This window comes from Drosophila yakuba, chromosome X (genome assembly GCF_016746365.2).
Source record: "Drosophila yakuba strain Tai18E2 chromosome X, Prin_Dyak_Tai18E2_2.1, whole genome shotgun sequence".
Taxonomy (NCBI): domain Eukaryota; kingdom Metazoa; phylum Arthropoda; class Insecta; order Diptera; family Drosophilidae; genus Drosophila; species Drosophila yakuba.
Genome location: NC_052526.2, coordinates 3,199,748 through 3,225,744, shown reverse-complemented (window position 1 = coordinate 3,225,744; position 25,997 = coordinate 3,199,748). Strand labels below are relative to the sequence as shown.

At 40.8% G+C, this 25,997-nt stretch overlaps 1 protein-coding gene across 2 annotated transcripts in view; it reads left to right on the top strand.

The window, feature by feature from the left end:
* Positions 1-1,196: 1,196 nt before the first annotated feature.
* The window catches only part of LOC6524145 (sex peptide receptor), a 43,670-nt gene continuing 18,869 nt past the window's right edge, over positions 1,197-25,997 (top strand). The window contains exons 1-2 of one of the 2 annotated variants that reach the window (XM_015190034.3): positions 1,197-1,487; positions 17,096-17,142. The gene's annotated coding sequence lies outside the window, so the exon portion shown is untranslated. Of the gene's footprint in view, positions 1,488-17,095; positions 17,143-20,147; positions 20,296-25,997 lie in introns of those variants that run through there. The other variant, XM_002099972.4, reaches the window with a different exon arrangement.

The following is a 25,997-nucleotide window of genomic DNA, read 5'->3' as shown; positions in this document are numbered from 1 at the left end:
CCAAGCAACAAAGCATCAATCAGCGCGCAATCGAATCAGGATTCAATTGAAATCTCCCGCAAATAAACCAGCCACATGCAATGAAATTAGAAAAGGATCTGCGACAAAGGACCCCGAAATGAAAAAACATGAAACCGATAAGGAAATTGCATTTCCACGGGCTCTGCGCAGCACATAAAAGTTAATGACTTTTAACCATTTTGCGCATTTCTCGCTGGCAAGTCAACGACCCACAAAACCAAAAAAACCGAACGCATAAAACGGCAACCGCAGAGTTAAAAAATCATAAAGCATCGATGCCACGCCAAAGTTTATTGGTTTGTTGTTGCTTTTGCCCAAATTGTAAGTGAATTTCCACAGAAAATCGCATGCAATGTGAATATGCGATTTATGAAGGTGTTCAAAAGTATGCTACTATACTCGCATGTGTACATTTCAATGATTTCAAGCGTGCTATCTGTTCAGCAATGCAAACTGTGAATTTCCGCGAGGCGATAAACGAGCACACAAAGTGAAAACTTTTCCCATTTTCCGCGAAATGCGAGTAGAGCATCCGTCGTTCGACTGACTGCAGCTCATGTGGAAGTGCGAAAGGCGGGAATCTCGTATCCCAAGTCACGAGTCCTGACTCCTTAAACTGAGATGCGGTTAAAGCTGCGGATGCTCTTCAGTTGTCGAGTGGATGGGGCTACATGACCAAGTGTCAAACACCTTGAGACTTTCTGGTCGATGGCAAACAGCTGAGAGAATTCAAAAACAAAGCGCGGCGCTAAGAGATTAAAAAGCGCTTAGAGAAAAGCAACAATGCCGGGCCACAATATAAATGGCTGGGAAAGCGGGACAAGCGGGAAAAACGAGGAAAGCAATAAAAACAAGAAACACAAGGGCAACCGGAGGAGTCAAGCAGGGGCAAGCATGTAAACAAACAAAAACAAACAAAAAACGAAAACTCCGAGCAAGGAAAACGCGCAGACGCACGGATAAAGTGAAAACTCGGGGCGGGAAAAGCGGACGGATAAGTAGGCGGCGGATATCCAGCAGCTGGGAACACTCCATCGAGGTTTTTCCGAGGCTTTTCCGAGCGGCAACGAGCGGCAAGCCGCTGCCGAAATATCCGCCAACACTTTTTCGAATAAAACTAAAGAAATTTGTTTGTTTTGATTCAGTCGTTGCGGGTTTTTTAAGGCGAACACACAGCCCTGAAAACAAAACCGGAGAGACAAGCACCAAATCAAATTCACCAAAAACCGAATTCCGGCTAACTAAAAAACGTTTTTTGAAAGCGAAACAGAACAACAAAAAAATTATAACAACTGTGAAAAACTTTTCAACGTTTCGAAAAAAGTCTTAAAAAAACATACAATAAATTTAAGAAATACATTTTTTTGCGCCTTTTTGTTTCTGTGCCCTGTGACCATTAACACTCAAGCAAAAATCAGCAAAGAAAATCGAAAATAGAAATCTGCCGAATGTCAGGAATTTGTCAGGTAAATATCGCATTTCTTCGACCATTTTTTTGTTGATTGTTCTAAACAAAAAGCACTGGACAGATGGCCAAACAATGGCCCAAAATTTATCGCTGGCCTTTGCAGGCATAAATAGGCGAAAGTAAAGAATTACGAAATCAAAGAACAGATCTTCCTGTCGCCGATACAATGGTCATTTATCAAGTAGGACCCACAAAAATCAGTGCGAATTAATGCCATAGATTATGATAATATATGTCTGCCCCATGGCATTTGACAATAGTTTCTTGGCACCAATTGAATTTAACTGGCTGCAGTAATCTTGGCTCTTTGTGTTGGCCAAATTGCGATTCCCACGCTCTCGAAAGTTTAAATATTGAATTTTTAAATCGTTTTCCACGACTTTTTGTGGACTTTATCCGGTGTTCAAAACTTTGCACCAGTCAACGCTGCAAAACAACTTAAAGTTATACGAAATGCGGAAACAACAAAAAGTGAGGAAACAAAAATTGATAGCAAAAAAAACACTTGCAGTTTGAAACTTGTCAGTAACTTGCACTTTTGCCCTGACTTTTCTATAAGTTTTGACTTGCTGACTTGGTGAGTCGCTGCAGAAAGGATTTGCCTGCAAACATTGGACAGCAATCAAAAGCAAAGCAAGGAAATAATACAAGAACATAATTGTGCAATATTTTGTGATGTTAAACTAGTGAGATTTGCATTTTAACCGAAATTGGTATGGTTTTATAAAAGTGAATAGAAATTTTGTATGAATGCAGGAGAACTCCATTTATATTACAGATTTTCCGAAGCAATTTTTCTGAAAAGAAAGTAATTTTGCTGATGGCATCGACAAGGACAATTGGCAATTATCAGAGTGCGCGAACTATTAAGATTTTATAGTAATTAATGCACTTAGCTGGGAAATGGCGATGAAGAGGAAAATCTGTTGGGAAAATTGGCAAGCTGCTGTACTGAAAATAAATTAATTTGCTCTTCTCCCGATTGCAATTTCCAATTCACATTTTATTGCGGTCATTCATGTGCTTAAAAAAAAGAAAACCTGTAACATTGGATTTTAGCTATGCTTTAAAAATTTCATCAGCTTTTTGGCAATTAACTTCAGTCTGAAAAAATGGGTTTAGCAAATTCCTACTTCTTTTCGGATGTTTAAAAGTTCCTTTAATGCTGTTTGTAGCCCGAATTTGAACTGCCATTTTGTGTGTCAGCTCAGCAAGCGATTTGTTAATTAAATGTGAAAATATGAAACATTTTTTCCACATAATTAGGCCGACATAAAATCGATGCCCGTTGATGCTGCAACAAATTGCAAAGCGAAAATCGCTCTTATCAGCGGCGGGCAGACCATGGTAAAAATAAATCCAAATAAATGGCAGCGAACGGCAGGGAAAACCTTTTGAGCTTGAGTTTTGACCTGCGGACAAAGGCAAAAAGGGCAGCCACTGCGGTTGCAAAACAAAGCCGGCGAAAAATAAGAAAAGCCCCTGGAAAAATGCAGCACGCACAAAGGCAGGCAAATGTCGAGAAGTCAAGTAAATCGTTTGGGCGAAACCCTTTTCGTTGGCCAAATCCGGTGACCTTGCACCTCCAGCAGCCCGCCACCCACCTCATTGAACTCATTGACTGGAATGTAGTCCCCTTTTTTTTTTTTGTTTTTTTTTTTGAAATTATTGAAAGAAAAACATTAAGATTTGGTCTTGCGGTCGGTCAGTTGGCCACTTTTTATGCCAGGCAAAATTCGACACGCAGTCGAGCGGCAAACACACAAAAAGCTAACTGTTGTGATCCCGTGGCCTTTTTCCACCGCTTTTCCACCCTGCTTTTCCCCCGCTTTTCACCGGCTTTTGCCCAATTTTTCCTTTTACTTTCCACTCGGGCTCCACTTAATGGCACCTGTGGCTCCTGCTAATCATGATTTTAATGACTTCTTGGCTACCCGGTTGTTTATGAATGCCGCCGAAAGGTTTATCCGCACATCGCACTGCCCGCACAAGAAAAAAAAAGGTTACAATTAATATTTTAAATGCTTTACAGCCAAAGTTTGTCTTTGCTTGTTTTTCTTACATTTTTCTCCAATTTTTTTGTTTTTTTTTTTGTAATTTTTCCGGGCTCTCCGGATTGAGTGTTAAAAATGCAATTTGGGGGGCTTGAAGTGGTTGTTGGCTAGCTGGACCCTAAAAAGAGTTATTGAGTTTATTGCGGCCACTTTTCACTACTATATATAAGGCATAATGTACTTGCTAATAACTGACAGCGGTCGCAGATTAACAAGTTTGCAGGCTCACTTATTTTTGGCCAACTTTAAGTCGGTTATAGGGATGGAGAAAACCAATTCAATCATGCGGCTTGATAACCAAAACCCAAAGACAAACTCAGCTTGCACAAACGAGGAGCAAAATCAACTTTGTGATCTCATTACCAATCAATGTCGGGTGTAACCTTAGACCCTCAAAAAAATGCTGGCCTTGGTTATATAATCGGGCAAAATTTAATTCCTTTACAAACAAGCTACCACCGATGGGCAATAGCGATTTCAATAAATTATGTGCCCGGTTTTTTACTCGACCATTTGTTTGCGCTTTCCGCTTTTTGTGCCCCTTGCTATTTTCGTTGTTTTCCTCAGTGAATGTGTGTGTGTTTATACGTATTGAGAAGAGCCTGGGGGCATAGTCAATATTGGCACAACACGTTGTTTGCCCACACTCACACACATTCACACACACACACACACACCCATCCATACACCCTAACAGACATACAGATACTTACACTTACACCTACACACAGGGACTATGCAAACGAAGCTGACCAAAGATGAAATATGTTAAACCGACAACATATTGAATTCAGATTTAGTGTCGCCAAAAAGCAGGGCCATCGAAAATTGAGCAGCGCGCGTGCACAAGGATTTTCATTTTCAGTTTTCGGCACTCGGCGCTCGATTCTGAATTCTTTGTAAACAACATCGATGCTGTCATAGTCAACGGAAGAGGAGTCTCGGTTCAATGACATCAAAGTGCTTGTGTGGCAACAACAGTGTGTGCCGCCGGGCAAGGACATGTGCCCCCAGGTTGTGGCATCCAGGAGCCAGGTGGCACGAGCGCCAATGCTCAATATGCATAAATACGACAGGGAACTGGGTACGGGGTACCGAATACCGAATACCGAATACCAGGAAGTGGCACGCCAATGAGGCGAACTTTCCTTCTTTGTTTCTTCGGGCCTAATAATAATTATACCTCAGCGGAGTACTTCAAAAAAAAAAGATCATAGGCTAAAGAAATACATATATATTTAAAAATGGCCGAAATATTTCGGCAACGTTAATCAGTTATTACGAACTTTTGTGTGATTTTTTTGTGGGATGTTTTTCCTCATTTTTCCTGTGCAAGTTCGCATAAGAGCACATCCTTGAAAGGTGCGCAGTGTGGCAATTATTACACGGCTCAGCAAATGCCAATGAAAAGAAAACATCAACGAAGTGAAGAAAATGCGAGTGGAAATGCGGATGGGGAAAGGGCATTCGCTGGGCTTTCCTTTTATGAGCGGCGGCCAAACAATGCTCAAAAAGTGGAAAGTAGAAAGTGGAAAGTTGAAAGTAGAATGTGAGAAATAGAAGGTGGCAAATAGAAAGTAGCAAGTGGAAAGTGGAAAGTGGAAAGCGGCGGAAAAGGAAACCGTGTGGTTACGGTGTGGATCCTCTAGAGAAGCTGGCTAGCAACAGGTTGGGTTTCCCTTTTTCGCTGGGGATTCTCTCCGAGATTGGGATTTAAATTGGCACTAAGACCTCTCCTTTGCTTTTCCTGGTAGCAGGAGTTGAAACCATGGGCAAGGAGTATCCCGATAGGCATTTTTCGTTGTGAAATATATGTGAAAGGGTCGCAAAAAGGCTGGTTTCACAGTGATTTATGGTTTTTATTTGTTTCCCTCAACAGTTCACATTGGAATTGCTAAACAATTCAGGAACATGAATAAGTAGCGTAAGACTAAGCTGGTTTCAGTCAACAATAATGATGTGCAGTCTCAAAAATGCCGTGTAGGTGTAGTTCTTATCTTTCGCTCTTAGTTTAGATTGCACATCTCGGAAATTTCTGGCTTTTGACAGATGGCCACGTGAATAACAAAGCCAGCACGACAGCCCAGACTCCAATTGCAAAATTCCAAGTCAGAAGATAATAATGCAATAAGGACACTCGTAAGACACTGTAAGTAATTAACGAGTGCAGCCATGTGTAACTACGAATCCATAATACATAATACATTTGCAGCATCTCAATGCCATTGCATTGTGATTTATGCACGCATATTACACACGCCTTCAGATTTGGGCACTTACATACATTTAAATAAACCGATTTAAGCCTTTTCAGCTCGTTCTAAATTCGCCTGATTTATTTGCACAGACATTCAGGTGTTTATACAAATGATAAGATTATTAATCATATTTGTTCGAGCCCAGCTAATTAGCACATCATTAGAGTAACTTTCGAAGGTTTTGGCTTTAAGAGCTTGTGCTTCACCTTGTACATGTGCATATATCTGTATATACATATACATATTTACATATTTGACTCTTGGCGCATAAATAACCATATTACGTATACGCAATGTGTGCATGAAGAACAAATTAATTGAATCAACAATCGAATTAATCAATGTGCAAAACGCAAGATAAAACCAGAAGCGAAAAAAGAAATTAATGACGGTAGCGAGAATGTCGACGTACTCTCTTTGTTTCTGTAGAAAAAAAAGGTGTTTGTGGCTATCCAATCCATCAATTTTATTTAATCATTTATTTAATCAAATTACTGATTATGCAATCAACCCAGAAAAATGGCAAAAAGTCAGGCAGAAAGAGAGACGCCAACGCACACATATCAAATATATAATAAAGTGTTCGAACATTCGGACTCTGATTCATTTCATTTTCATCCACCAACCGAATTTGATTACTTCGTCACCCAAATGTTGTCTACTTACACAAATTGGTATAAATATTGTTCACAACCCCAAAAATAAAACGGCTTACTTTGTGCGTTAATAGTAATAATGTTCATTTTAATTGGCACAATCTGCAGATTTACTTTGCCTCGCAATTTAAACAAGAAATGTAAATATATAATGTTGAAATGGAGGAAAAATTGCGGAAAAATGGGGGAAAAATGTCAAATTTTCAAAAGGCATTTTAAGCAGTCCCTTTTTTCTTGGTCTTTTGCTCCCTATCTATTCTTGTTTTCAACTTTTTTTTCCCTCTTGTATTTACTTTGTTAGGGTCCTTGTCACTTTGGTCCTTGATTATGATGTTTTGAGCTTGATAATGTTTGTAAACGTTTATACAAAACAATAGAGAAAGGGCGCAGATGTGCAGCATATGTATTGTAAATTGTAAATTGTAAATTGTGAATTGTAAATTGTAAATTTGTATGTTGTATGTCTGGTTGTAAAATCAATCGCAATTCCCATTAGTTTGCTCACTGTTGTTTGTTGTTTCGCAAATAGATTGCTGTCAATGTAAATGCCGTGTTTTAATTGTCATTGTCTCTCTAGTTGACTTGGGCGCCCGTTAACCCTCTTTTTGTGGCAACTAAATTACACAATTGGACATGAATGCGCGTTGCAGTGGCATTCAGTCATTCAGTTGACCCCATGTTTTGATGACACGTCAACAGTTTGTGATTTATTGATGTTTTGCTTGATTTATGTTTGGTTTGGTTTTGGTTTGCGACTGGCTCTTTGGCGCGTGTGCTAACCATAAATTTCATCGTGTTTTCCATCGACTTTATCAGCCAAACCCCCAATGGGCCAGACATTAATTGAAATTGCCCAGGGATTATTCCAGTAGCCGGAGCTAATGCAAATTTAATACCCTGCAAAATGTGGGCACACAAATTTAAGCTCTAAACACTCGGCACTCAACCTTTGGGTTGCCGCCCAAAAAAAGAAGAAAAAACACTGAGGATGCCAAGATAAACAATATCCAGTTGAGATTGCTGACTGGGCCACAGCAACAGCAGTCCACAACTAGCAAACTGTTGTCGTTTAGTTTTCCTCTGGCGCACATGGCGTATGTGTAACATTTTTGGCTGGGCTTGCACGTTTTCTTTTTTTTTTTGCGTACGCACATGGCGCTACCCTAAGTTATCACAGCCACCTATCTGCGTTCAATAAAATGTGCATAGTAATCATAAGCAAGGCTTAAGGGCAGACACTTGGCAACTCATCGATGGTATTGATGCCATCTTAAGTCCTCTGACTTTAGTTCAGTTCCTATATTAGTGGCTTCTTTCATCGATGTTCGCTGTATGCCGCATATCTGCGTGAGTAGCCTAATATTCCCAGAGGGATACCCATCTTTTTGGCCTGCGACTCTTAATGAGTGCTCTTTAAAAACTGTCACCTGGCGGGTATAGAATGGATGCAGGTGGCAAACATGTGGAAGACTGTGGCAAACTGTGGAAAGTCGCCCCATATGCGAGCACCTGTGTGACCTTCGTGGCAATGGGCGTGGCTACGCGGTGGGCGTTAGTGGGCGAGCACATTGATGTTTCAGCCAAATGTGTTAATGTCCTCCCGATTCACGATTAACGATTCAAGATTCACGATTACTCGAATTCAGCTGGGAGTTGCAGACTGCAGAGGTTTTAAAAGTCGCTGGAATAAAGTGGCTGGCTGCTGCACAAAGAAACCGCCTGCCCTTTTATCAAACTTATTAATTTGGCCATAAAAACCGGCATCCCACGCCAACTGGGTGCAACTAAAATGTAGTAAGAGCATAAAAACTTTTGGCCGATTTTCCCCTACAGCTTTGGGGGAAAAACAGCCAAGGGAAAACTTTGCGCCCAGACTGCGAAGCTTGATTAAGACTTAGTTACTGTGTGTATACTGTACATCATCATAATGAAGATGGGCGGCAGTTAGGACGATAATGCTGATGGACCTGCAGACATATTAAATTCTCCGATTCCCGGCTAGAAATTGATGCAGCTGATGCAGCCCGATGGGCAAAGTTACAACTTGCTTGATAAGCATATCAGGTGGTTTGAAATCATTTGCTGAGCCATAAAGTTTAATAGTTTGCCTTAAAACGTATTTTAGCCCAGCAGTTCTTCGTGTTATAATACTTTTTTGTTTACTAGAATTTATAAAAATATTTAAGTGCAGCTTGTTTTTTGTGTTGTTTTGAGGTCAGCTTACAAACACACTACAGTTTGTAAAAATAGACACAACATGGCATTCACCGTCACAGTTTTACGCGTTTGGCCATTAAAAGCCAGCGAAACCGCAACGTAAAATATGGATACTAATCCTGAATGAAAAAACAATATATATATACGAAGCGAAATTAATATTGGTGTAGCAAACATAAACTGTGCATAAAATGTAACTTAAGTAAACAGAAGTAGAAGAATTCAGCAGAACCGCAGCCACTCAGACAATGTATTCATTTTATTTTTGGGGTGCAGGAAAAGCGGAGAGGCGGAAAAGCGGCTAAAGCGGCGGAAAGTGCGGGAAAAGTGGCAAGTTTTATGAGCGAAGAGCGTCAATTATTTGTTTTGGGAATTTCCCATTTCCCGGTCAAAGAAAAAGCAAGGAAATGGTCACAGAAAAACACACAACTGACACACCCCCTCCAACAATTATGTGCGCCAATTAGTTGCCACAAAAGAAAAATTGGGAAAAAAGAAAAGGAAAAGGAAAAAAAAAGAGTGCGTGCAAGTACTTGCCACAATTATTTGGCGAAATGTATTGATAACAACCAGCAGTTGTACAATTAATGAAAAACCCCCGCTGCTGCCAAGTGAGCGATAAGAGAAGCGTCGTGCTGCGGAAAATTGAGCGAGCAAGGGTTTTGGGTTTGGAAAGCCAACAACAACCCAACCCAGCTGAATGCTACGACCTCTTCATTGGCATATGCAGGCATTATAAAAAGTTTATGAGCGGCTTTTATGAAAGGCACAACTGAATTTGCATACGAGCTTGGCAAACAGGCTAACGAAATGAAAGCACGAAGGCGAGCAGCGTGTGTGATATAACCAGCCATTGTCGCAGACATCTATATATATGTAGCGTATATAGCATATATAGCATATATAGCACTATACATACATTTACATATATATATATGGCATGGAGCATGTAACAGGCTCGACTGTGATTTGGCCTTGTTAGCATTCAGCCAGCTTCAATTTGGCCGAAAGCCATCCGAGATTCCAGATTCCAGCTTCCAGATTCCGGCATCCTCCCGCCTGTCACCTGTTTATTATTGTTGCCTCCGCCGTAATTGAGCGGCATTTGTTTTGTTGTCTCGCCACGCAGTTACCTGTGACAGGTAGCGAGAACTACCAGTAGCAATACCAGTAACAAGCAGCAGTAGCAGACAGCCATTTGGTTGTCGGTTTCAGTTTCAGTTTCAGTTTAAGCCAAGTTGACACGCCGAAAGGAGAGAAGGCAACGCAGTCGTAAGTGTAATTGGAGTGCATCTGTGCTTAACCTATCAAGCTGTCTAGCTGGCTAATTCAATTACATATTTATTTAACACATGGCGACATGCCGTCATGCCAAAATTGCATACTTACCAATCAAATGGAGTATCTTTCAGCTATAAATGCACATTTGTAGCAGCCTGTTTCTGCTGATGCTTTCTTGGCTGGCGCTAATAAAAATGTAATGCTGACCACTTGTGCGCAAACATTTCACCTGCTGTTTAAAGTTGGCATTCCGAATCCAAATAAATATAAATAAATATGCTTATAATCAAAACCGAGCCGTCGGAGCTTGTCAAAAGTTTATTTGTATTTGACCGTCTGCTAGCGACTTTCTTTCACTTTCTCCGACTTTCTTTCACTTTCGTTACCCGCCCCCCAAAAAAAATATCACTCATACGCAGCGTGGTCGTCGTCGGGCTGTCAGTGCTCGTGCTGGGAGAATGTATATATTTTTTAAAATTTATTGCGCTTTGCAACAGTTTCACGTTGCCCCGGCCATTATGTATATGACTGCAACAATTTTGAAGTGGCAACACGCGCCGCAAGATTCGCTTTTAGAGTGGAAGAGGCAAGTGGCAAGGAAGGCCATTGCCCATAAATATGAAAATTCCAGCGAATTATGCTTTTTATTAGCGCAGCAACAATGGCAATGGCAACCTGAGATTTGCATTGAGATTGGCCAGTGAGCCCGGCTTCATCCACTCGCAATGCCAAGTTGTGGCATCAAAATTAATGAACTCCAAAGGAGATTTTGGGGGGGATTTGATTTGCCTGTTGTCTTTTGTCTGTTGTCTGGTAGGGACAACAATCACAGTTCGCCACCAGATGAGCCCGGGAATTACGCTAATACAAGTCCGACCCTCGTTGAGCACAATAAAACCATTTGCTGGCTAAGGGGAAATGTGCATGGAAAACAATTGAGAGCAAGTACATTTTAGGGAAAGGAAAGGGGAGCCAGCCAAATTGCAGTTTGCAGCGGAAGCGTGGAAAAGCAGATAGCGGAAAAGCGGCAAGGAGGAAAAGCAGCAAAAATGCGGAAAAGCCAGGGCAAACCAGCTGAAAAATTACGCACATCGCACATCCAAGTGGATGCGTTTGTTAAATGAGCGTGTTGCCGCGGAAGGTCCACTGGCAACTTGCAGCTTGCAACATGCCACGCGGTGTTGCACTTTGTTGGCAAGAGGAGCTGATTGCCAGCAAGGATACTGCAAGGATGCTGCTTGTAAAAGCCGAAAATTAAGCTGAGAGCTGCGCTCAAAGGTACAAGTATGGAGCAGCAAATGTTTTAGTGCGCGGAGGTAAAGAAGCTTTTTTATGGCGGTGTCATTATGATGCTCCCTTTTTGTATCTCTAAGTAGTTAAGCTGCAGAGATGTGCAACTATCAGCAGTTGAGTTTCTCACTCATAATGAGAACCTTGTTCTTGAAGCTCTAGTGCCGTATGAAATTGGCTTTGCATTGACATTGCTTAAATCAATCAAATCCATCATTAAAGTTCAATTGAAATGCTGCAGAGTGCCATTCAAATGGTATTCCGATGTGCAAGTCAGCCATCTAATCTGTTCGCTGTATACGTTTCTTTACGCCTCGTTGAGATACAGATACATTTATATATATATATAGGGAAGATACATGACGAAGTTGTCTACCGAGTCTCGGTATCTCTTTTTTTGGTCGATACTCGTATTATTAAACATTCAAGGGCAGCGGCTTCATTTGCCCTTGCCTTTGGTATTTTTTTTGTTTTTATTCCCCAGTCTCCGTTCATTTTAATGGCCCAACTTGTCGTCGTTGGCAAACTGGATTGTCAACGTGTCTAGTCATCAGTTTTACGCACCACTTGTTCCATATACCCGTACCTCACTTCCATAACTCCGATTTGGATTTCGATTTCGACTGGATATCGCCAGGATATTTCCATTGCTATTGCCTGGAATTTACATATTTATTCCGATCGATTCGCCCATTCGTTCATTCGCCCAAAAGGACATCGAGTCGATGTCTACTTGCTACTTACTACTTACTAGCATGTCCTTCACTAATGGGCCTCTTGTCACAATTGCCGTCTAAATGAAATTGAGTTTAAGTGCAATCTGCTTATCCTGTTTTCTCTGACACTAGATTTTAATGGCCGACTAGAGCAAATTACCATTAGAACGCACTCAATTGCCTATTTTTTTGTTTTGGCATAATTTTTGGCTTTAAGGTTTGCTTTCGAAGTACAAAATCAGCAAGTTGCGAACAAGATATTTGCTGCTGTGCTCCTCCCAATTTTCCAATCGGATTAGGAAAAGCATTTGCTTCATCCGCTTTTCCCGAAATACGTGCTGCTGTTGGGGAAACGAGAAAAGCTTTAAGGCGACTTAAAAGCTGGCTTGATGAACTGCTAGATTTTTATTTAATTTTTAGTAATGCAGTTGCTCGCATAGGAAAAAGAACAATCCCCTCTGCTAAACATACAGAAAATAATTCCCTCAGCGCCAGTCAGTGAATTTATCTATCCATTTGTCATACACATAATTCAAATTGCCGGTTGTCTCCCTAATAGTTTTGTGGCCCGCCTCCAAGCGACCTACATATACATATACTATGTATAGTGAATGCTATACATATATATCTGAAAAGCATAGTGATCGGGGGAGTGGCCACGCCCAGGAGCAGCTGCTGGCAGTGGGCAACACGCCCAATAGCTTAATCATGGTCAGAAGGCCGAAAAAATGCGAGGAAAATGAAGAGGAATGCGGGGAAAATGTAGGAAACGTAGGAAAAGCCCTGGCTAACACCTTCGGGGGCAAGGCCGCACCCCATTGCCACCTTAACCCCCTGATGGCCATCTCATTTATCAAGTGGCAAACAAACAAACACGCGCCCATTGTTATTATATTGGCATTATTGCGAAACAAGCGAGCCAGCGAGGGACCACCACATACAAATTGCTCAATTCAAAATTGTGTAATTTGGGGCTGTCACAGTTGCCACGCCCCTTCCCTTGTATCACCTAGGATTGCGAGAGGAAAAACGAAGGGGGCCCTCCTTCAAAGAAGATTGCACACAGTGGCCACAAATAAATAATGTAATCAGCATTGAAGGCGAAATGAAAAGAATCAAAGGAGACAATATCGCACACGAGCGGCAAACTATGTACACTGCACGAAAATGGGCGCTAGTCTATGGCTATATTTATGATTGCAATATACTTGTTCGTCTTGAGTCTTGCACTGTTGCGCTTTTGAGACTGTGAAGCTGACCAGTCTTTTTTTGCCGTGCACTGCGCGCGAAATTTGAAAAAGATGCTGCTGCCCACATCGCATTTGAAATGACTGGAGGTCAGTCTTTAAATGAATAAATTAAACGTATTACTTGTGGCACTTGTGCACCGTTTTATTATGTTTTTTGTGCTTTTGGTTTGTTTTTTTTTGTTGTGTTCGGACTGCCCTGCATTAAACATTAAGCACATTAAGCATCAAACGGACCCTCATCCCGCCACTTCTGCTCCAATTGAGACGTTTAACAAAAAGGTCCGCTTACCTTTTTCAGTGCGTCCGTGTGTGTGCGAGTGTGTGTGCGTGTGTGTGTAATGAATGTGTAACACGCTCCGCTCTGCATATCCTTTGAGCTCTCACCCCCCATAAAAATAACAGTGGCGCAGTTTAGTAGCCTTCAAAAACTTGTTGATTTCAAAGATTTCGAACATATAATAAGACAGGCAAAATACTTATAAAATCATTCCAAAGCATACTACTATATGTATAAATATATGTACATTTCCCATGAATTCAATTCCATATGGAATGTTTTTGAACCTTTTTCATAACGTTCATAAACTAATTTTTTAGGCCGCTGCAACCACTGTAGTGCTATTATTATACCATATACTTGAGGAAAAAGGTTTTCGTTTGAGTTTTAGTGTTCAATTTTGTCTACGCTGGCCGGGCAAACGGACGAACGGGCAAATGGACAAATGGAGATGTGTTTTTTGTTACTTTTTCCGCCTGTTCGTGTGTGAGTTAAGCACTGGCCAAAGGAAGTGATATCCTTGGAGCACCCAGCCGATTTTCCAACCCCCTTTTCGAACAGCTGCGCAACCCCCAAAAATGTTGCTTTATTTTATTTTATTTACATTTCATTATTTATATTATTCCATTTTTTTTTATTATATTTATATTATTTTATTTTATTAAATTTTATTTCATTTTAGGTATACGGCTTGTGTGTGCAAGTATTTTTTGCCGCTCGTTTGGAGCTCGTTTAGACATCGTTTTGTCATTTTTGGGGCGATGTGTGTGTGCGTATGTGCTTTAAATGTCAAACCCTTTTCAAAAATAGTCCACCGGAGGCGGCAGAATTTTGCTCACTACTTTGTTGTCCAGCAGCACACACACATATCGTAAATCGTAAATTTTGGGCTCGTTTTTTTTTTACCAGTTTTCCGCCAGCTTCCTTGGCAGACAAATGAAATTGTATTATTAAAACATCTGAGATGCGAAAGTAATGTTTGGTCAAACGTTGCTAATACGCCCAGATTCTGAAGGCGGTCATGCAAATTGTTTACCTTACTCCCGGCATTCCCTGGATTCCCAGGATTCTAAGGATTCCCAGACTGACCGATCAAATCGCAGTGTCTGCACATTAGTCTCCCAGACACGCACACAATTTCCTTCGATTTTTCTCCGATTTTCCTACGAGTCTCCTTCCCAACTTACCACTGCCAGTGGCACTTGCCATGCGCTTTTCCTCGGCTGCTGTCTGAATGTCCATCTGCCAGTTTCAATTTGAAACAATGTCGCCCGGGGCCGAGAGAAGTGCAATTACTTTCATGTTTCATGAGGAAAAGGAATGAGGAATGAGGAATGAGGAATCGCTTAGCGAAATCAAGGAACGTCTCCGGACATTCCACTCTCGACTTTCTGATTGCTGGGACAGCAATTAAATGCGGGCCATGGCATAGTTTTCCCCATGAAAGTCGCCCAGCAAGTGCAAACAATGGAGCACTTGACAAGCTTGATGGCAAGTTTGTAGCCGACACTTTTGTGCATTTAAATGTGAGAAAATCCATTGGTCAGCTGCGACAGCAAGTGAAGGGTTATCGATTAGAATTATTCATATGAGTTCAGCGAGGCATAACTCCTCGTTTTTGTTATGGTCGAATTATCATCGTTCTATTCGCTTTTCCGGGTGTTTTTCCTCATAACTCTGCACAAAAGGTTCAGCATGGTGAAGAAATGCCTTTCCTGCACAGCTGACAACCGCAGGTTGCGACCCGTATCACTTTTTGGTAGATTTTCAGAGAATCATTTTTGGCTACAATTTGTATTACGATTAAATTTCAAGCTCAACAAGGTATGTCACTTCATATTAAGACTATTGTTTCCCAAGTTTCGGCTCCAAATCCCATCTTTTTTGAAAACTAACTTTTGTCAAATGGATGAAATAGATGACGTGGCATAACTTTGTCAAAAATGGTCGTATAGCTTAAGGAATGTTTTTTTGCTGCTGTTTACCATTGCTAAAGATCCCTATCACTTTTTGGTGGATTTGCAAAAAAAAAAAATGTTTCGAATTTTTGCATTTTCGGTAAGGGGTACCATCATCAAAATTTGCAAAAAATGGCTAAAAAATAGATTTGCCTTTTAAGGACACCGTTCGATCGGGAATTTAAATACGAGCCTAACGAAGTATAACATTCCATATTCAGACAACTATTTTGAATGTTATGGCAAAAAAACGGATTATTTTATAAGGGAAATTGAGAAAAACGACTTTTGGCTAAATTGAAGATATTTTATAGGAATTTTGATCATAACTTGGCTAAAAATGGTCATTAAGATGAAAGAATAACTGTTTTGAGCAGCCAATACTAACCACTTCTGTCACTTTTGGAGAAAGAATTTTTTTTTTTTTCGAATTTTTGCATTTTTTTAGGGGGTATCATCATCAAAATTTGCAAAAATGGCAAAAACTTAAAATTTTTAAATTTGAATACAGATCGATTGGGGATAAAATTACGAGTCTAACGAGGTATGACACTCAATATTTGAACCAATTTTTCCTTACTTTTTAGCTGAAAGCCTGAGAAAAATCAATGTTGGCCGGTGACACTCCGCTAACTTTCTTAAACTTACTCTAACTTTGAGTTGTGACCCATATTGATGAAGTATCGTTTGATAACTGAGGTTGCCTGGCAAAAAAACCCATTCGATTCGTAAGCACCACATGGCGTATGGGTGATTTTTGAAGAGAAACAAACTTATTTAGTGCACACAAAGGGCAGACTGGCAAACTTTGTCTGCTAAACAAAATTTTGATCACTAGTGCTAACCTTTTTATAAGTATAAATACGCTTTTTCAACCTTTTCTGTAGTTCGATTAACACTTTTTTTCTGCTACCAGAGTGACAGGGAACATGACAGCGAAAAATAAAATGAATACAGCCAGCGGAAGGCGGAAAATTTGGATGGATGGAAATGGAGATGGGGAAATGGGGGTATGGACGGGACAGTGTAACCAAACAGAGAAGCGGAATTTTCCCAGGACGTGGATGTTGATTTTCCACCGATACCGATTCTTTGCTCCCTTTCGTTTTTTTGTGTGTGTTTTTTTTTTGTGTTTTTTTTTTGTGTTTTTTTTTTGTGTTTTGCATGTTCACACATTGACCCTTCTTGTGACCGAAAGAGGGGCAAATTTATGGCCATTTGAGTGTTTAAGTAGGGCCAAAAGAAAAGGCGAGGCTTGTGGCAATTAGCAGGACCCGAAGTATTTTGTTGACCTTATTTAAAATTTATTTGCTCCTAGGGCAACCGAAAATGCGAAAATAAATTACAAATCAACCGCGAGCAGGACATTAGTCATCGACCCCAGATTCCCAGATTCCTCGATTTCCACACTCCCCGATTCCCAGATTCATCAAGGACGAACTTGAATCCGAAAGTGGGTGCTGGAGTGAGTCCCGATCTCGGAGAGGTCGTTGTCCAGTTGTAGTTGTCCGGCGATTTCGAGGAGCTGCCCTTATCAGCTGACAAGCAGACCGAACTGAACCTACCGGGCGTATGAGTGATATATGGCACTTGACCTCGCTTAATTGCAAATGAGAAACTAAAGCGCTTCGTTCACATTTTCATTGCAGCTCTGAATTCGTGTGGGAAAAACTGACAGCAGTCAAAATAATAAAAGGTAAGCCCATAAAATAGTTAAAGTAGTTAAGGCGGTTTACTTTAACCACAAATTTAAGCAATTAAAAACATTTAAAATCACATTTCAGCGTTTAACATATCACGTTGAAAACTAACCGAACCCCATTTGCCATAGAACCTTTTGATGAAAGATTGATTACTTTCGCTGCAAATTAAATTCAATATTGCCGTTACACCCAAGTCCACAACGGTTATTTATTCATTGAAAAAAATGGGAGAGCTTCAATTCAATCAGAGCGAAATACTTGAAACTCAATAGCAACATCTAGTGCAAACACAAAAAACAGATAAACAGCAAAACAAAAAAAACACAAACTGTATTCAATATGGGAAATAAAAAATGTTATTTCCAAGCTTAAACATCTAGAGAACTACCTACATATGTACTAGATAGAAGGGGATATCTCGGCCAAATAATAAATCAAATGCTTGTTCCGATGGTGCCATGATTTTTGACCACTAGTGCGTTCTGCTCGAACGCCTTGAATGTGGCCGATGTGGGCGTGGCAGTGGACAGTGGGCGGTGTGTGAGTGGTAACGATGCCAACAACAAAATGTTGGACAATGGACGAGACGGCGCCGTGACCTTTGCAGCGCCTTTTTTCGACTTTAAAACGTACAGCAAACAAGTGGAAAGTGTTGCCGAGATAAATATGTATATATAAATAAAATATATATAAATGTTTAGATATATAAATACATATATATATATATCCAATATAAAATAAGCAAAAACAAAGGCCAAGCCGAAAACGACGAATTTATTTGCAACACGCGCCAGTCTGGCCAAGATCTGTCGCCGTAGATAATCCCGCAAAAGGGCATTTAGTCGACTCGCCACTATGCCCCATGCCACATGTCACATGCCACATGCCATGTGTACTATAAACGCGTATATGTGTGCGATTCCTCACAGTCTCCGCTGACAGCCATTAAAAATGTTGTAAAGTGCGAAGATGTGGGTCCTGGCATGCAATTAGCAACCAGTTTAATGTGCCCCGCACTTCGGACATCAAACCTGTTCCTTTTTGCTTTTTGTTTGTTGGCTTGCAAGGAAGCAGCAATTTCTGCTTATTAGCTGAAACACACCTAGCAGAGTGAATAGAGCCACCGAACTTCCGGCCAACTTTGCACTCACAAGTTTATGAGCCCATTTGGCGTGATCAACTGCGGATGGATACCATTCATAGTAACTATTTTGGCTACCCTCTTTTGTCCATTAGATAAAGCCCTGTGGCAGCCATTCGAAATGAAAAGCCCGCCGCACGAGCAGCAAAAGTTTGCAATAATTATGCCAGTTTGGCCACAATGAAGCAGAAGGAGGCCTAGTGCTGATGAACTAGCTGATGAATTCCCTGCAGCACGTTCTTTATGAGGTGGGGCGTTAGGGGTCAGAGGTCAGAGGGCAGGGCAGGGAGTCGGCTGGTTAAGGGATAACTAACAACTATTAGGTGAACTTTTTAATGCGCAACTTTTGTGTGCTGTAAATTTGGGCCACGAACTGTGAAGGCATCAGAATGATTGGCGTACCCCGGGAAACAATGAAACTGCAGTAATTTGGGCTGTTCATTTACATCCCCTGAACTACGCAGCTACACTGAGCGTAATTGCAGTGAATGGTTTAATAAATTCATTTTAATATTTCAATACATATCTTACTTACTTACACATACATTTTATTGCCATATATTTATCCCACATATCACATTTAAAATCGCCGCACTTGTATTTCACGTGTACGTACATGTGAGATAACTATGCGATAAGAGTTCCCATGCGACTGCGATTAATATGACAGGGTGAGTGTGTGATATGGGTTGGGTTTTCCCACCCACCATCCACCACCCACCAACCAGTAGACTTGCCTATGATTTATAGCCGTAATTAAAATCTGTAGCTGCAGGCTCGAATAAGTCGCTAAGACTTTTGTCAAAAGACATAAAGGCGAGCTTAAAGCGCTGGCCAGACCAATATCCTTTTATTCCGTAATTTAATTAGTCTAAATCCTCCTAAACACACATACACGCATACATATATATGCACGCCGCACAGATTCCACAGGAGCCAGTGAAAATGTTGCGGGAAAAACGGAACTGGAAACGGGGGGTGGCACATCCAATACTGCCGCATTGTTCCCATGCTCGCCCCTTCTTGTTCCTGGGATCCGTCAACAGAACACACGATGTTGCGTTGCTATCTTTTCCGCACAGCCTGCATATTCGTTGAGTGTCCATTCTGGACAGGGACATTTTCCAAAAAAGAAAAGGGTGGGGAAAATCGGTCAACAATAACAAATAGGCCGACCACTTGGTGCTGCCTAGCACTGGCATTGGGAAAATGTCAACTAAAATGCAAGGATTTTCTCTACAAAAGCCGCAAAAAGGCCAATTAAATATTAAAAGGCATTAAACGTGTGCCATTCATTATTATTTATTAGGAATTTTTAGTTTAAAGAAAGTTTACATATATATTTGAGGGCCATATATATTTCCAGTGCCAGTGTACAATTTCTTGTGGTGTTCAAATGTGTTCCACTTGTTTCACCTAAAGCCACTCCACACTCCAACACCAAAAGGGCCAGAAAAGGCGAAACAATTCACTCAACACCTTCTACGTTCTACGCTCTACATGGAGCTCAATATAGAGATGTCTGTGCATATCATCGACAATAAATTGCTGAAAAGTGACTGCTTTACTGCCCACGGATATACTGCTTTTCTAGTTCTCTAGTGTTTTTTTTTCACTCTGTTATTTCACCCTGTTTTTACGTCGCACAACACGGCGTATGTGGAATATTTATCGCTTGTTTTCTATCCACAAGTAAAGAGACTATTTGACTATTTGAGGCGGTGAAAGGTGTAAATCAAACGCCTGGAATTCGCACATAAAGAATTTCACTCGCCAAGTGAGGACTGTGAATGGATAATGAACATGGCGTCATGGTTTAAATTAGCACTGATCTTTTTTAATTGGGAGGATAAGGAAATATTGGATCGTTCACTTTAATTACGTACGTTTAAGTTGTCATGTTAAGCTGCAGTTTTGCCTAGCATGCAGTTGGGCTTCAGCTTTCGTCGAATGAAGAAGTTCGTTTTTGCAACGGAACTCGTGTCTACATCAATTCCAAAAAAATGTAAGCTACCCCATATTTAGATTAAGTCTTTACAGAACTCTCCTTGTTCCTAGTTCCTTGTTTAATAGTTTCTCGCGGCACTTGAGCTGGATTCCAGTGCTGTAATGGATTTCAGTTATGGTTTACTTTATTGCTGTGACAAGTGAGGTTTTTTCGCATTTTCACAACTCTATGCTGCGCGATTTACGACACCACAGTGTTTATTTACACCTAAAGAACACCTAAAGTACTGGCACTCAAATGCAAAGTATACAGCCAAGGCACTGAAATGCCATGGAAAATATTAATAAATTGCATTTAATTGCCGGCAAGTAAGTAAGAAAAAATATTAGATAGCAGGTCGAGTGGGGGACTTCTAATTCAATTACCGTTGGAGCCGACGTCTGCCAAGCGTCTCAATATAAAAACTCAATTTAATGGATGCCAACTTTGCCGCACATATAGTATATACCTACATATATATATCTATATATATAAAAATGTATACGGGGTGTTAGCATCGGGTCTCGAAGTCTCGGAGTCCCTTGAAAGCCTGTCAACAACATTCAACGGAGCGAACAACTTCGGGCTCCTGGTCGCAATAACATCATCTCTAGTATTGGCCTATAGGATGGGGGTGGGTGGGGGGTTTTGGTGTAGAAGCAGCTTAGCCTGGTTTTAAGGGGTGGGAAAGGGGGAGAAAGTGCAATCAAAGCTGCAGCAGCCACAGCGGCACACAGAAAAACCCATTAAGGTACTGCAAGTACTCTCATCCAATGAAAATCTCTTGCTAAAATGAATAAATTACTTTTTTGGCGCTTGAGCTCAGGCAGACAAACTTTACCAAACGATTTGGGTTTTTCATTTTCTAATTATTTTAGTTTTCGGACTACACGAGTACGAGTACGAGTATATGAGTGATTTCAAATACTTCAAATTTATTGCTGTGCAGGACAGACGTTCGTTGCGTTTCTCGGAAAAATCCAGTGGAAAATAAGCCAAAGAGCGTAAAAGCAAAGAAAAGCAAAGACGAAGGAAGTCTAAAGCCACGACAGCAGAAAAAAATAGAAGCCCTGCAATGTTGGCTACGAGAAAAAGTAGAAAAAAATAGAAAAAAATCGAAAAAAATAGAATAGAAATGAGAGACACAGTAACAACGGCCATTAAAACCCCACAAAAGTTGCAAAAGCATGGCAAATGAAAAGTACATGCAAAAGGGCATGCAAAATGCTTCAACTACAAGTTACCTACAAATCAATTTCTTATTCGCCATATATTATTAAATATAGTAGTACAGCTGTGGTAAGCAGTCATGTTTCCATGTTTCCATGTTTCCAGCGAATAAAACGCTGTTCAGTGCTTTAGTGAACCCATGGCAAAAGTCAAATCAGCGAGAGTGAAAATCGGAGACAAAGACTGAGGCAGCTGCTGGACCAAATGGCATTTCCATGGAAATTAACAGTTCGTGGACCTTTTTCCCCAACGCACACATATAGATGTACATCTACATACACGTATAGATATATATATATATACATGTACATATAATTAGGAGCAGTTGGCATCGATGCCGCGGCATTCGATGCTCTTGATGGCATCGATGGCGACGCTTCAATGAAGTGTGCGCATCATTCGACGGAATTTGTCACGATTACCAAACGCGATATTCACTTCACTTTAGGCCGACTCGTCCGTCGACCCTTTCGAGTGTGTGTGAGTGTGTGTGGGTGTGTGTGGGTGTGTGTAAAAGAGACGGACAAGGGCTGGCCGATTGAGACGGCAACAGGGAGCGAAGTCGGCACGGATGGCGTAATTGATTCACTTCGATTGATTTTGGTCAGCAGCTGGGTCGGTCCTCTGGTTACCAGTTTTTCCTCGAATTTTCCCCGAATTTTCCGACTTTTCCGCTGCTCATCTGCTCATCTCACAGTTTGCCACGTACTCATGCGGCCTGCGACAAATGCTCATTATGAGGCATCAAACTAGTTAAGGAAAACTTCGATGATGTGTGGGTGTACGAGTGAGTGGCACGTCTCCGGAATGGAGAGGAAAACACCAGGGAAAGCCCCAAAACGAAAATGCTAAAATGTCCCCGAAGGAAAAGCAAAAAAAAAAAATTTAACAAAAACCATTTAGTGTTGTAACGAAAGGTCTTATTGGAATGCCGCTGAAATCGCAAGCACAATTGTTGCTTATTTTTGGACAGCGATAAACATAAGTGATTACAAAATCGCTGGCAAACGTGTATTTGCATTTTGTGAATTCGAAACTTTAGGTTAATTACAGTTCTTGAAATGCTCATGGCTTAGCTTAAATGGCAATTCCCCATCTGGAAATTTGACAGTCACTTTATGGCGGTAATTATGCTCAGTTACGTTAAGTAACTGAGTATTCGGAGGGGTATTGGGGCAATTAAAATTTGTTAACGCCTTGTATATTAATTATCTTTATGGGCTTGTATGCCCTGAATTTTGCACTGTTTCCATGGGCCGTTTTCCATGCATATTACTTGTAATATCTGGCCGTAAACACTCCCCGAGGAGAAGCCAGTTAAGATTGCGAGCGAAATAATTGTCCAGCTGTGGGAGACGTTACTTCCGCTACAAAAAGTCCCCAATGTCCCAATTCAAGCCATATCGACTATGCCTAAGCGAGTTCATGAAACCTGAAATGGCCTTAAGAATGTGGGGTATGCTGGACTAGTGGTGCGGCATGAGCATTCTGTAAGCATTACTTGCTATGCATGACAAGGAGATGATAATTAAAAGCGGGCTTTTCTTTCTATTGTTCAAGTTAATCGCAATCAATCGTAGCGTATAATCGTGTCTTTAGAGGGTACTTGGCTTTGCTATTCTAATTCTGGCTGCATGTCACATTATTATTTTAGCCAGTTTTTTTGGCCGTCTTCGCATTCGGTTTCGAGCTCATATTTATGTGGCCACTGGGAGCTGTTTGCCGAGACTTAAGTGATTTCGTTCCAAGTCCCACAAGAGTCCACTGCTCTTGGCCTTGGTCAGTTGTGTCAGTTGGTCAGTTGAGTTGGCCAGCTGTGTCTTCTTGATTATTGTTATTATTATTCTCGTCATACTTATTTTAGCTGATACTCCACTCCTGGCAGGTATTCAACTCTCCGTGTTGTACATACAAAATGGGCATTGCAAATTAAAAATATTTACACAAAATGCTTACACTAAATTTTGGATTTTGGTCACAAGCTAAACTTTTAATCTGCGCCTGGTTTTTCTTCGTGTGTAGAAGAGCATTTAGTTCATTGGACGCTGTCTGCCATTTTGATTCGTTTCTACTTGGCTGACATCTTTTTCATGTTTACTTTTGACTTAATTAGGTAGCAGACCTACCAACCCATCCACCCACCCACCAAAAGCAGACACGTGGCCCAGACTATAGTTCATTTCGCCCACATTTCATGACAATATTCTTCGTCGAAGGACCTCCAACTTGCTCTTTGTTCCGCTCATGTTCCTTTTTGGAAATATACCCCGCAGTCGTCCTTGTAGTTGGCGCAACTGAACTCATGAACTGAACAAGAATAATAAATGAAGCGCGGGCGACGCGAGTGTTCGACTGTGAAATACGCTTTGGAAAATGCCGGCCAATGGAAATGAGATTCGCCCTCGGACACAAAAAAGCTTAAGAAAGCGAAGCAAAATTGGATGCATTGGATGTGGTGTTCACCATAATTTTACATCTCCGCTGGGAGCAATTGCCCTCGGAGGTAGGTTCTTATCTGTTTCTGTTTCTCTATCGTAATCGTCATCGTAATCGTAATCGTAATCGTAATGAGATGCTTTTTAATTTAAACTCATTTCAAGTTTGATCTGAAAAAAATGAACTGAATGAGAAAGATGAAGGAGCCACGAGCCGCTGTTTCTGTTTCTGCTTCTGCTTCTGAAGCAGACGCATAAAGTGGAAATATTCAAATAAATATCTCGTTTTAAATCACCCATTTAGTATTAAGAACTTGCAGCATATTTACGCCCTATCAGACAATAGAGCAAAAATCTTTTTGTCTTTTTGTTTTGCCTAAGTTTCTTTCGGGGATTGCTGTGCTCCAATTTGTTGGGGCAATTTATAGTAAAAGTTTTTCCTGCACATCCAACAGCTTGCAGTGGATTTAGATGTTTTTTGTATCGCAACTTGCGCGCCTCTGAGGGATTTTCCGTCTTTGCTGCTCAATTTTCTCCGCTACAGCCACCGCATTTTGCCCAATTTTCCCCCATTTTCCCCGTTTTCCCCCACCAATGGAAAAGAGAGAGGAATGAGGGAGGGCTAGATAAATATCTTTGCATAATTAAATCCAATTGGGCGCACAACTTGCAGCTTTTGTTCGCAGCTTTCTGCTTTCGGCTTTCGGCTTTTGGCCAAAAAGGGCGACAAGGGGCCAAGTCAATCAAAAGTTGGCCCACAGCTCAGCTGGCCAGCGGCGAATAATAGATGGAATAAAGTCCAAATGGGCAAAAAAAAAATCAGCCAGAAAGTGGTCAAAAAAAAAAGAATAGGAACGCCAGCGAAGTAAGACTAATTGGCAGCCCGCTCGCCGGCATAAACTAATTAAATCAAATTATATAGATATAGTCCGACTCCCGGGCATATATATCTCCGTCGAGATCGTAAATCGCTTGCCACATAGACCGCCCGCCAGGCCTCGAAATGCTGAAATACTTAAAAACACCTATCCCAGATACGTATATATTTTTGTTTATCCAATTGCGTCTCCTAAAATTGATTTACTAAACTCATTGACGCAATTCAATTTGTAGAAATAAAGTGTTAAATAAATAGCCAATTCTTTACGCCGAAATTTTGTACAGCATTGCAGTGCAGTGATATTTAAATCCGGATAACTCTGTGTCCATCATTCAGCTGCTGGCAATTTTCATATTTTTGGCAAATTTCATTTATTTTACATATGCAACCGGGACATGGAGCAGCGGTTGTCCAGGGAAAATTCGAGTGGCTGTGGCCAAGCAAACATGCCAATGGCATTCAATTGTTTTCCCTGCATGCCGCATGATGCCACTGAAATGTTGGTTTCAGGCGAGCTGGGGGAATTTTCCCAACTGCAGCAGCAAAGCGGATAAATGCTTTCGGTAAGGGATTTTCCGGCTAACATTTTCAATTGGGCCACAGGGAAAAAGCTAAATTATCAGCTAAATTGTCAGCTAAGTTTACTCAGCCAAGTTTACTCAGCTAAGTTTACTCAACGATTGCCAAAAGTATCTTGCTTATGACTTAAACTCTATACTTTCGTAGTGGCGTAAGCAAATAAATCATTTACTACTACAAAAAAATAAAAACGAGAAGAATAATAAGATAATTACTGGGGTGGCGGACAGTGAATAAATCACTGGGTACCCATAAAGTAGTCACAGTCAGTTCTCACATATTTGCATTTATATTTCCATAAATTACTACCCAATGAAACTAAAACAAGTACCTTTCCCCTTTTTTTGTTTGTGTTATAAATGTCAAATTTCACACTTCTGTTGAGTTCACTCGTTCGGTTTCCTTCGATCCAGATATATATATAGCATGTATAGCTGACTTTTTTAATAAAACATTTTTGCGGCAAAGTTGCGGAATTATTACATATTGATTTTGTTCGCCTGCGGTTTCGAGCTTAATTGAGACCAAGTTGGGGAAAATATTTCATTTAGTAATTTCGTGCGATGAAAAACGATGAAAATAAATACCAAGCATTC